Raw genomic sequence first — 12034 nt, forward strand, 5'->3', positions numbered from 1 at the left:
TTCCAACATTCTTCAAAATCACCATAATACAAATGCTTTCATTTTTCTTTGATCTTCCCTATTCAAGGTCCCATTTCCACACACACACGAGCAATGGAAAATATCACAGCTTGGGTCAGGCGTCCCTTAGTCCTCAAAGTAACAACCTTGTGCTTCTATACTTTAAAGAGGAATCATGCAGCAGATTTACCCAGTGCAATACGTCATTTGATCTCTTGACTGCTGCTTCCCTGAGCATTGATTGTTGATCCAAGCAAGACAAAGTCCTTGACCACTTCAATCTTTTCTCCTTTTATCATAATGTTACCTTTTGGTCCAGTTGTGAGAGTTTTTGTTTTCTCTATATTAAACCATAATGTCTATTGAAAGCTTCAATCCTTGATCTTCATCAGCAAGTGCTTCAAGTCCTCACTTTCAGCATGCAAGGTTGTATATTTGCATATCACAGGTTGTTAATAAGCTTTCCTCCAATCCTGATGCCACATTGTTTTTCATGTAGTCCAGCCTCTCAGATTATTTGCTCAGCATACAGATCAATAAGTATGGTGAGAGGATACAACCGTGAAGCCCACCTTTCCTGATTTTGAACCATGCAGTAATCCCTATTCCTTGTTCAGTTCAAACAATTGCCTTTTGATCCATGTACAAGTTGTGAATGAGCACAAAGAAGTGCTCTGTAATTTCTTTCTTCTCAAGGCCATCCATAGTTATGATACACAGAGTCAAGTGCCTTGGTGTAGTCAACAAAGCACAATAAACATCTTTCCGGTATTCTCTAGTTTGAGCCAAGATCCCTCTGACATCAGCAATGATATCACTTGTTCCACATCCTCTTCCCAATCTGGCCTGGATTTCTGGCAGCTCCCTGTCCAGGAACTGCTGCCACTATTGCCGAATGATCTTCAGCAAAGATTTTACTCGCATGTTCTATCAGTGATATTGTTCTATAAGTTGTGCAGCTTGTTGGGTCACCTTTCTTTGAAATGGGTACAGATAGGAATCTTTTCCAGTCGGTTGGCCAAGTAACTTTCTTCCAAATTTTTTGTCAGATGAGTGACTGCTTCCGGGGCTTCATCAGCTTGTTGAAACACTTGAATTAGTCGTCTGTTCATTCCTGGGGCCTGGCTTGTGGTGAATGCCGTCAGTGTGGCTTGAACTTCTTCCTTCAGCACCATTCATCGGTTCTTGTTTATATACTACCTCTTGAAATGGGTCAGTCATGACTAGTGCTTTTTGGTATGGTGTCTCTGTGTGTGCGCTCCATTTGTTTTTGATGTTTCTGGCATTGCTCAATATTTTCTCCACAGAATCTTTCAAGTTTGCAACGCGAGGCCTGCCTTTTTTCTTCAGTTCTTTCAGTGTGAGATGTGCTCCGTGTGCTCTTCCTTTGGGGTTTTCTAATTCTAGGAATTTACACATTTCATGATAATTCTGTACTTTGTCTTCTTGAGCTACACTGAGACTTTCTGTTCAGTTCTTTGACTTCCCCATTTCCTCCACTTGCCTTAGCTACTCTGTGATTAAGAGCTAGTTTCACAGTCTCTAAAACACGTTTTGGTTCTTTCTTTCTTTCCTGTCTTTTTAATGACTCTTTGCTTTCTTCATGTATGATCTTGATGGAATCCCCATAGCTCACTGGCTGACTCTGCTGGTATATGAAATACCAGTGACCTAACTTCCAGTTTCACAGCAACACACAAACCACCGCAGTATGACAAACTAACAAATGAGTAGCAGATTTTAATTGTTAGCTGGCGTCAAGTTGCCGTACACGTGTGGTTACCCAATGAGATAGTTAGTTTATTGTGTCCTACCTAACACACCCAATGTGCAACATAACACATCTTGCCTGGTCCCGAGTTATCTCCACGTTTGAGTCTATTGTTGCAGCCATTGCATCATGTCTTCCATTCTATGGGTCTCCTCACCCAGCACTGTTGCAAACTGTGTTCTATTGTGATTCATTTGCAAATTTTTGGAAGTAGATCACCAGGCCTTTTTGTTTTCTTTTTTCATTTTTTTCCCACCAGGCCTTTCTTACTGCATTAGTTCACCACCCATCTGTCCGTTTGTCATACCATGATGGCTTATGTACTGCTGTGATTCTGGAAGGTATGCCACTGGTATTTTAAACACCCATGGGCTAGCCATGGAAAACAGGCTGCAGTCCATTTTCTAGGCTAATCTGGACTAGGTTTTTAATAGTTATGGGAGCAAAAGCCATACTATAATGAGGTGAGGACTAACAGACAAGAATATTGGAGTCATAAACATAGACCCTTCTTGAAGCATTGTAATGATGGGGAAGAAGCAAGATAACCTTGTGGAGAAAGGGTCCAGTTTTGAATCACACCATCACATTAACACATGTACAGGAAGACAGAAGAGATAAATGATGGAGTCAGTCTCAAGACTAAGGGATGGAAATAGGGTTGGGTGTGGGCAGACTACTTGTAGGTAAATGGCAGGCAACAGAATTTTTATTTTTTATGTACTCATCTCTGTGTCTTTGTCAGTAGGATGTTGTCATTAGTTCAGTTGAGGATGGTAGAAAAGGAAATGGCTTTGGTGTGACTGTGTGGAGCAGAAAGGAAAGACGGAACATTTAAAAGAATTGCTGAGAACTAGAAGGCTGAAGTTGACCGTTGGAGAGTTAGTCTTCAGATAATGGATTTGCATTATCAAGGTTTCTCAGGAAATCACTTCAGCTCTACTTCAGCTTGTTTTTCTTAAACTCTACCCACCCTGTATGAGCGGAGGAGCAGAATCCCCAGTATCCAGAGGCAGTCAGAAGATGAACAGGTAAGGGCTTTTTCTGAAGTGTGAAACACACACACACACCGAGTGCTCACTGTCCTTTGAATCATCTGCTAGTAAGCCAAGGCCCTAAATTTTGGACACTGAAAATGTGTTTTATAAAAAAGTTGCACACTTTTTTGACATTCTTGTTTATTTTCTGTCTGGAACAAAACAAACTAGTTATATGAGGACATCTTGTAGCATAATATTCTGATAAAGCAAATTGAAATCACACGAGCAAAAACTCCAATTAAGGGCTATCTCATGACCTTCGCTGAAGTAGTTTAATGCATTTATCAAAAACATTAAGCTAACAGGAAATTTTCTGTTTTATATCACAGAAATAAGTTAATATTGCCCATGTTGATTCAATAAAAAGTATATACATATATTAAAAATTTTAAGCAAACTCCCTGAAGCCCAAACTAAGAAAAACAGGAATTAATGTGAAATAAGCTGAAAGCCATATCTGAGAATATCTGGTGACATTCTTTGTCAGTTAATCATTTTCAGATACCCTCTTTATCAAGAAAATGAAATAAATATGATACTAGAAATAACTATACATTATAGTTACCTGAACTTTGAAGGAAAGAGAACATCAATTTTGCCCTTTTTGGTGGGGAGGGGCATTCCAAATTGATTTGTAAAATTATAAATGGCACTCTATCCTTAGAAATGCAATGTGCCAAAGTAGATCACCATTTGAAATGTATGAAGTTTGGGAGGGGGATGGAATGTGACATTGGTACAAAATAAACATATGATGGAAATGCTTAGGTGCTTGTTTATAAAAAAAGAAATAACTCCCAACCCAATTCGCTTTCTTTTTCCACGCATATGAATACCCAGTGACGACTTCTGAGACCCTAAAAAAAAGAGATACTCAAATCCATGTCTTGAGATGAGGAAAATTTAGGCACGGGACCCAAAGTTCCTGGGCACGATAAACAATATGCTCAATTGCTCACCAAAATGTTGGAGGTTCAAGTCCATCCTTGGGAGAAAAGTGTGACCATCTATTTCTGAAAAATTAACCATTGAAAACCCCGATGGATTATCGTGTCATTGTGACAGATATGAGACCTCCATGAATTGGTGCTGACTCGGTAGCAATTGGCAACAGCCATCAGAAGTAGTTATCTTGGAAACCTGGAGGGATGAAGGTAACGGATCTTTCCGTGGTGTTCCTGAGCTGAGCTGGAAAGGAGCCCCATGCCTGCTTGCAATCCCTACCCATTGGAGATTGTGGCCACCTGTAGTAGAGGCAGCGCCCACAACAGGGAGAGGGGAGCAGGGGGCGTCTGGATTTGGTTTGGCGCCTTCTTGGTATTTAGACCTCTACCCTTTGTTTTTTCACTTCTCCAGAAGAACTGGGGGAAAAATTTTTTTCCATTCCCCAATGCTTTGCTCTTTTACTTTCTTTTTAGCCCATTTTAGCTTACTTTTATGCAAACTAGCTAGCTGTTAAGCATCAGGTTGCTAATGTCAAGGCATACAGTTCAAACCCACTAGCCACTCTGAAGGGAAAAAATGAGGTGTGTACTCCCATAAAGATCTACAGCCTTGGAAACCCTATGGGGTGATTCCACTGGACAGCAGTGGGTGAGCAACCCTGCAGGATAGAGTAGACTGCCCTATAGGGTTCTCAAGGCTGTAAAGTTTTATGAAAGCAGACTGCCACATTCTCTCCCATGGGAGTGGCTGGTAAGCTTGAACCCCCAACCTTTCAGTTTACAATTGAGTGCTTAACCACTGTGCCACTACTTCTATCTTTAAGAGTCTTACACGAGCGCCAGTGATTTGCCTGGTAACCAGGTCTGTTTCTGGCTTGCATGAGCAGTGGTGATTCCAAGCCCTAGGAGGAAAGAAAGGAAAATGTCTTAGAGATTCCAGATTCATGAGAAGCCAGACTGTGTGATCGTCGGCCAGTTTTAGTTTACAAAGCTTTCATGGTCTCAGATGTGTTTACTCAAATTTTATGTTTTAGTATTACTACTATATTCCACTAAATCCATCACTCCAGCCCACTGACTTTGGTCTAGTTTGGTGTGTAAAAAGAAAGACCAGGACCAAAAGCCAGGCTGACTGATAGTCTCTCTTGAAGCCATGTTCAAACAATTTAAGCCAAGAACAGCGAATTAATTATGTCAGTGTTCTGCCTAAGAAGGTCCTGTTTGATTTTGTTTTGTTAGTGCTAGCTTCAAAAGAAAGCTAGCAAATAATAATTCTGATTTCCCACAGCTTTCCAATGTTGTTGCAGATACACATTAGAGTTTATAGAAGGTAAAAATGCCTGGAGAGTCAAGTGGAAAATATGAAGCAAAAAGAAGAGCATTGGGCAGGCATTTCTGAACTAGACCATGTTTACATTTATCTGCTTACATTCTTACAGGGACCCTCATCGCCAAAGTTTTGTCCCAGAACAAGCTTAATTAAAACAGTCACAAACTACACGCAGATTGGCTAAGTATCAAATGTCAATGTTCACTGGATTGATCTTTATAAAAAAAAGAGTGTTCTCTGTTCTCTATGTGGGCTGTGGTGTCTGGCCACACAGCAAGTTAAGAGAGAAGTGGTTGACCCATAAATGTAATTCGACATTGCCAAAACAGAGAGCTGCTGTGGACGAGTGGAATCAGAGGTTAATGCCGTTTCGCCACAACAGTGTGATGTAGAATGCACTGAGTTTAAACATCCGGATGCTTCTCAGTAGGCTATTCTTGGATCAGCAAATACTTATGAAATACCTTGGGCACAATGATGAGTGAGTCCCCAAGAGTGTATTTGAAAACAACACAATCTCATCCTTAACCACAAAGCATTCAAAATTGAGACGTCAATATACAATATGCACATGTAAGTAGGTTACACGGTAGTAAATATTTAAGACCAAGCTGGTTCAAGTCCTACTGCCGTTCAGTATAGGCATCCCTGGGTAGAGCACATGGTTCAGCACCAGTTTGGTAACTTGTACTCACCCAGAAGGTCCTTGTAAGGTAAAACCTGCTAAGCTGCTTCCAAACACTCAAGTCGCAGCCTTAAAAACCTGATGGAGGTGTTCTGCTCAGAACATAGGGGCAGTGCTGAGTCAGAATCTGCTTCAGGGAACTCACAATAATGTAGAAAGGATTGGGACAAGCAATTCAGGCCTCAGAAAATCCTGGTGATTGATTTCCAAAAACCAGCCAGCGAAAACTCTACGGAGCACAGTTTTACACACACGGGGTCACTGAGAGAGAGAGAGAGAGAGAGAGAGAGAGAGAGAGAGAGAGAGAGATCCTAAGAGAGAGAGAGAGATTCTAAGAGAGAGAGAGAGATTCTAAGAGAGAGAGAGAGAGAGAGAGAGAGAGAGAGAGAGAGAGAGAGAGAGAGAGAGAGTTGAGCTCCAGAAGAGAAGAGAATCCTTGTTGGAGAAGAGTTAGAGATAAGGAAGATTGGAGCCAGGTTGTGGAATACATGGACCAGTCTAAAGACCTTATCTTGGAGACAAGATAGTATTTCGATGTATTTTATTGCCTTATTTTGTGGCATATATCTTAGAGGCAAGCAAGAAGGATACTTCTAAGAGCACAATAGTGTAAATATGAGAACACATAAAGTTGCATTAACGATGGGGAGACAAGGTAGAGTCAGTGACTCCGAGGGTCAGTGCCCCTGGTACTGGAAACATGATAGTCCCGTTGGCAGTTATAAGCGTATCAGGCAAGGAAGCTGATTTTAGACGGTGATGGTCAAGGAGGCTCCATACAACATCACAGTAGGTCATACTCGGGAGCAGGCCCGGGAGGCAGATGGTGAGAGGTGTCCTCACATTGGAAGCATGCTGTGAATGGTCCAATTGAACATAATATCCTCAGAGGAAGTCATGGCATCAGTTGGAAAAGGTGAGAGATGAACTGAGGACTGTATCTTAGTGATTGTCTATGGGGCGTGAGGAGAAGTCACAGAGGCAAGGCAGGAAAATGAGGCAGACCAGGAGACACGGCAGAGTGTCCCAGGAGTTAGAAGGATGATTATGGCAGAAAGTGTGTTAGAAAGGTGACCACAGAAAACTGAAGAAGAAGGTGAGATCTAACAACGATGAAATCATCCGATGAATTTTGGTCTAGATATTCACGGTTGGATTATTCATTTAAGCATAGGTAATGCTTCTTTATTTTGTCTAGGACTTTAATAGTTAGCTATTTCAAACCTTGCTTGCTTCATCAATAAAGTTCCTGACATTCGTCTAAGGCAGCGATTCTCAACCTGTTTGGGGGTCAAATGCCCCTTTCATAGGGGCCGAACGATTCACAACATAGCAAACTTACAGTGGTGAAGTAGCAACGAAAATGATTTTATGGCTGGGGGTCACCACAACATGAGGGACTGTATCAAAGGGTCACGGCATTAGTAAGGTTGAGAACCACTGGTCTAAGGGATCTGGGGTGGCCTAGTGGGTTACATTTTGGACTGCCAACTGCAAGGTCAGCAGTTTGAAACCACCAGCCACTCTGCTGAAGAAAGATGAGGCTTTCTACTCCCATAAAGAGTTACAGTTTCAGAACGCCACAAGGGCAGTTCTACCCTGCACTACGGGGTTGTTATGAGTCAGCATTGACTTGGTGGCAGGGAGTTTGGTTTAGGTTTTGCCTTTTTTATGTAGCATAGGAGTGATTTTACATATGAGTGCTTCTCATGCTCACTGCCCATGAATCTGCACTCACTTGAGTGCTGTCATAATAGGTTGATGTGAGAATTAAATTACAGTGTCTTGAGTACAGTGAACACTATTTGTAAAATTTTGAACAACGCATATTTATAAACTTACAAAGTTTCTGGTTTCTGTTATGGTTAAATTGTGTCCATCAGAAAGTTTTGTTTAAGTTTAATCCCTGTGACCTTGCTTGGAAATAGAGATTTTTCTAAAGAGTGTAAGGTCACACCAGAGTAGGGTGGGTCCTAAACTTACTCCTTTTTGAGTGGAGTCCTATAAAACAGGGAAACAGACAGGAACACACACACACACACACACACACACGACAGAGAGAGAGAGAGAGAGAGAGAGAGAGAGAGAGAGAGAAGACACTATGCGAAGTTATACACAGCAGATACATCTACAAGTGAAGAAATGCCAAGGATTCTTGGTTACTAGAACCGGAAGCAGACCACAGGTACCTCCCTCTGGTCTAGATCCATGCCCTGCTGTCAGCCTTCCGTCTCCTGGGCTGTGAGAACATATCTTCGTCTCCTTCCGTGGCTTTTGCTGTGTTACGGCAGCACTAGGCCTCAGAGACAACCTCCTAGGTGTTTTGTGTCTTTAACTGTCACAAGTTTTCTATGAGAGAAAGGTGATGGCTTTGACATTTTGGTATTCTTCCATGAACACTTGGGTGCGTATCATGCGCTAGCAAGTGAAAAGCGGTCTGAGGGGCGTAGTTTTATGAAGAACCTTTGATTTTTACCTCAGAAGTTCCTGTAATTATTGTGCTTATTAGATCAAGTGCGCACCATAAAGCCAGGACTTCAAAGGTGAAATAGCAGCCCTGGATTCGCTCTGTTCCTACCAATGATTAATGAAACGCGCTGCTTCCTTTCTCCATGTCTACTCCAAAAGAAAGAGCCAGAGGGAAGGGCTCATGAGCTGCTCCATTTGGCTGTTTAAATGGCGTCTTCATCTGTGCTGGAAGGAATGGCCCTAATATTCTGCCAAGTTGCTTGGAAACAAGTTCAATATCCTCCAACACTCCTCTCTTGATAATATTTGGGTGTCTTTTATATTTGTCTCTGAAAAGAAAAGTTACTATATTGCAAACCAGGCCAGCAAAATGTTTCAGCAATGTACTTCAGAAGTGAATTCTCCTGAGTAGACCCATTCTTTCTTTGAATACAAGGCAACCTTTTCATGTATTTCCCCAGCAAGCACCTTGCTTGCCTCTACTGGAGTTTCCACGAGTGTCAGTTAATGAAACAAAATGTACTTTTTCCTAATAGAAGTTTCATGCTCTCTAATACACCACTTCCCTATTACATTTCATGCTCTAACTTCCTTTTATCTAAGTAATAAATCTATAATTTGTGAAACTCTTTCCCAAAACTTTTAAAGCTAACTCTGTGTTCTTGTTGGCAGAGAATTTATGGTTTATTTGTGCCCCAAATAAGTTTTTCCAATGGAGAGAACTGGGTCTAGGAATATTTATTAGGTTTTAAATAAAGTAAAAACAGAAAGTCCTGTCTAAAAGTTAGAGTATGGCATTATAAATCTATATTTTCTTTCATCATCCACTTCCTGTGGCTTTCAGGGAAATATTTAAGCCCTCAGTTTAAGTGAAGGCTTTGAATCATGGGCACGGGTAGAAAATGAACACGAATGAACCGAATTGAAAGATAAAGGTATTTCTGAAGCCCCCTGGTATTTACTCATTACCTCATGGTGATGACCATGTATTTATGGAAATAATTAGATGATATTGTTAGTTCAGCAAGGTCTCTTTACAATAACAACGTAAAACTGAAAGAAGTCAGTGCTAAGATCAGAGACCAAGTGTTAGTCAATTTCTAAGTCGTTTCCCAGTTGTGATTGGTGGTGTTAGGTGCCATCAAATTGAGCCGATGTACAAAAGCTTAGCCATACGCTCAGAAAGTCCACAGCGACCTGTACACAGGGTTTCCTAGTCAGTATTCCAAAAACGGCAATGAAAACAACTCACAGGCAAAAAAGAAGGATAAACACCTTCTTCCCCGAATGTCCCAAGTATAAAGGGAATAACAGATCGTCAGAAACGGAGTCACCACTCTTATCTTCAGCCAGAGAGACAAAAAAGACGATTACTCTTGCAGCTGCCTTTGCTGAGAGGCTCCAAGCAAGATGAGACGGAAGTATGGGCTGTTCTGGGAAGTTCATGAAATCCAGCTGCATCCTATTGACAGGCATGCCCGTGCTAATCACAAACCCTCGGCCACTGAGCAGAATGGACTGGGGGCCCTTCCCAGCCTACTAGATGCCTGGAGGTGGACACACTCCAAAGCACCAACAGGAGACTTGATCCCTCTATGAAGCCCTGCGTCTGGGGTCCGAGTGAAATGCTTTCATTTCTCCATTCTTTGAACATCATCAAAAGGATTTGAAAGAGATGATCAGAAGCTACTGTAATACTGAGGGTTGTGTTCTTGAAGTATACTTTCAAGGAGACGTGAAAGAGGTTTAAATCAAGTTGTTGTATGAGCAACAACGGAAATATTTCCAGAAAGATCTTTCATCTATGATCAGAGAGCCAAACAAACACAGCCAAGGCATATCATCAGCAGAACGGAACTAAAAGTAGGCTGCCTCGTTAATGCTTGCTTTCAAATACGCATGTTGATGCCGCTATAAAGGGCAGAGATGTAAGATGGAAATAATTGGAAGAGGGAAAAAATGAATTGCCATCAGTTCTACATGATCATTGTTTTCATTTAGGCATCTGCCATCCTTTTTCTTATTAATGAGAAAAAAGGATTTATAAAAATGAACTATCTCCTGTATATGCTCTCTTTTAAAAATTAAATTAGTTCTTACAAATGGAATTTTTAAACAGATTATAATATTAAAACTACCTTAATTCATAATATGATAAAGTACAAGCAGTAAATGATAACTTCTCACTGTATGATATTTGAAGTAATATAGCCACTGACATGTTTTTGTTACAAAGATTTTGCGTAGTATCCACTCAGTTCTTTCCATCGTTTCCTGATATATCCTGTTAATGCTAATGTTTAGAATAAGTCTCAGTGCCTGGTATACATTAGATGGGTGTTCGTTAACATTACTGCTGCTTATTCTTTTTAACTGTACTTGGTAATATAAATAATCCCAAAGTTATTAATTACGAGGGCGTCCAACACTCACTCCTTTCTCAATGCCGGCTAACAAAATGGTCCAGATGGTCCAGTGACGTGCAGGGGAAGCAGCTAGGAGGAAAGTCACTGCAAACATGCGCACCAACGGGAGTCTGTGGAAGGGATTGCCCACTTTCAAGCGTCTCAGGTTTTCCCAAAGTCACAGAAACAAAGTTCCTGTTTTTGAAGGAACTTGTTCCCCATGGCACTGCCTTTCCAGACCGCACTCCTCTCATCAGAATTCTTGCATTCCTTGGTCTGCATGGTGTGAATGGGTCAGTGGAGCATCATTTCCTCAGAGGAAATCATGGGCCCCATTGGAAAATGTGAGTTTTGATGACAGAATATCAAGTGAGAAGGATTGAGGGCTGGGTCTTGGTGATTTTCTATGAGGCAAGAGGAGGAAAGTGACAGCGGAAAGACTGGAAAAGGGTCTGACTTATGGCCCTTGACATTCAGGGACCAGCTAATGAGTGATTTATTAACTCACTCAGGGACCCACCAACAGTGGAAAGGATGCCACCACTCAGGGGAGGGGCTGCAATGGGTAGCTGGTCCATGGATGCATTCCTTTTGACCTCGTGAGACCATGAAGTGTTTTCAGCTCACTGCAAACGCAGACAATATCCCTGTACCTGCTGAGACCTAATGCTTGGCATTATTATCTTTCTTTTTTTAAAAAAATAACTATTGGGGCTCTTACAATCTTATAACTATCCATCATTCAATAGTATTAAGCACATGTGTGCATGTGTTGCCATTAACATTTCTAAAAACATTTCTACTTGAACCCTTGGTATCAGCTCTTCTTCCCCTACCCCCACCCCTTCCCACCCTCATGAATCCTTGATCTAGTATATGCTATCATTGTTATTTCATGTCTTACACTGTCCATTGTCACCCGTCACCCACCTTTCTGTTATTCGTCCCCTGGGATTGGGGCCTATATAGCCAACCTTGTGATGCGTTCCCCTTTTTATCCCCCTCCCTATCATTTTCATATGAAATTATCCACACTAAAAAGGAGCCCGATGGAGGTTGACTGCTAACTGGAAGATTGGGGGTTTGAACACACCAGCCAATAGGAGGGAGACCAGTCGACCGCCATAAAGACTTATAGCCTGGCAAAGCCTGGGGGCATTTCTGCTCTGTCCTCTGGGATTGTTATGGATCAGAAAGCCTGAACAGCTACAGATAGTTATTTTGGAACACCGAACATTTGATATTAAGGGTATGATAAAAAGAGGAACGTTACTTGAATGCCTATCATGTAGCTCATCATATCTTCCATGGTGGAAAACGGATTTTACACTCCATATCATCAAATCTCAAGTTCCTTTAAAAATATCTCCTCTGAACCCACATTTATATA

At 41.4% G+C, this 12034-nt stretch overlaps 1 protein-coding gene across 1 annotated transcript in view; it reads left to right on the forward strand.

The window, feature by feature from the left end:
- WIF1 (Wnt inhibitory factor 1) overlaps window positions 1-12034 on the forward strand; it is an 83263-nt gene that overhangs the window by 36754 nt on the left and 34475 nt on the right. The gene's annotated exons all lie outside the window — the stretch shown is intronic.

The sequence above is a fragment of the Tenrec ecaudatus genome, chromosome 6 (genome assembly GCF_050624435.1).
Source record: "Tenrec ecaudatus isolate mTenEca1 chromosome 6, mTenEca1.hap1, whole genome shotgun sequence".
In the NCBI taxonomy this organism is placed as follows: domain Eukaryota; kingdom Metazoa; phylum Chordata; class Mammalia; order Afrosoricida; family Tenrecidae; genus Tenrec; species Tenrec ecaudatus.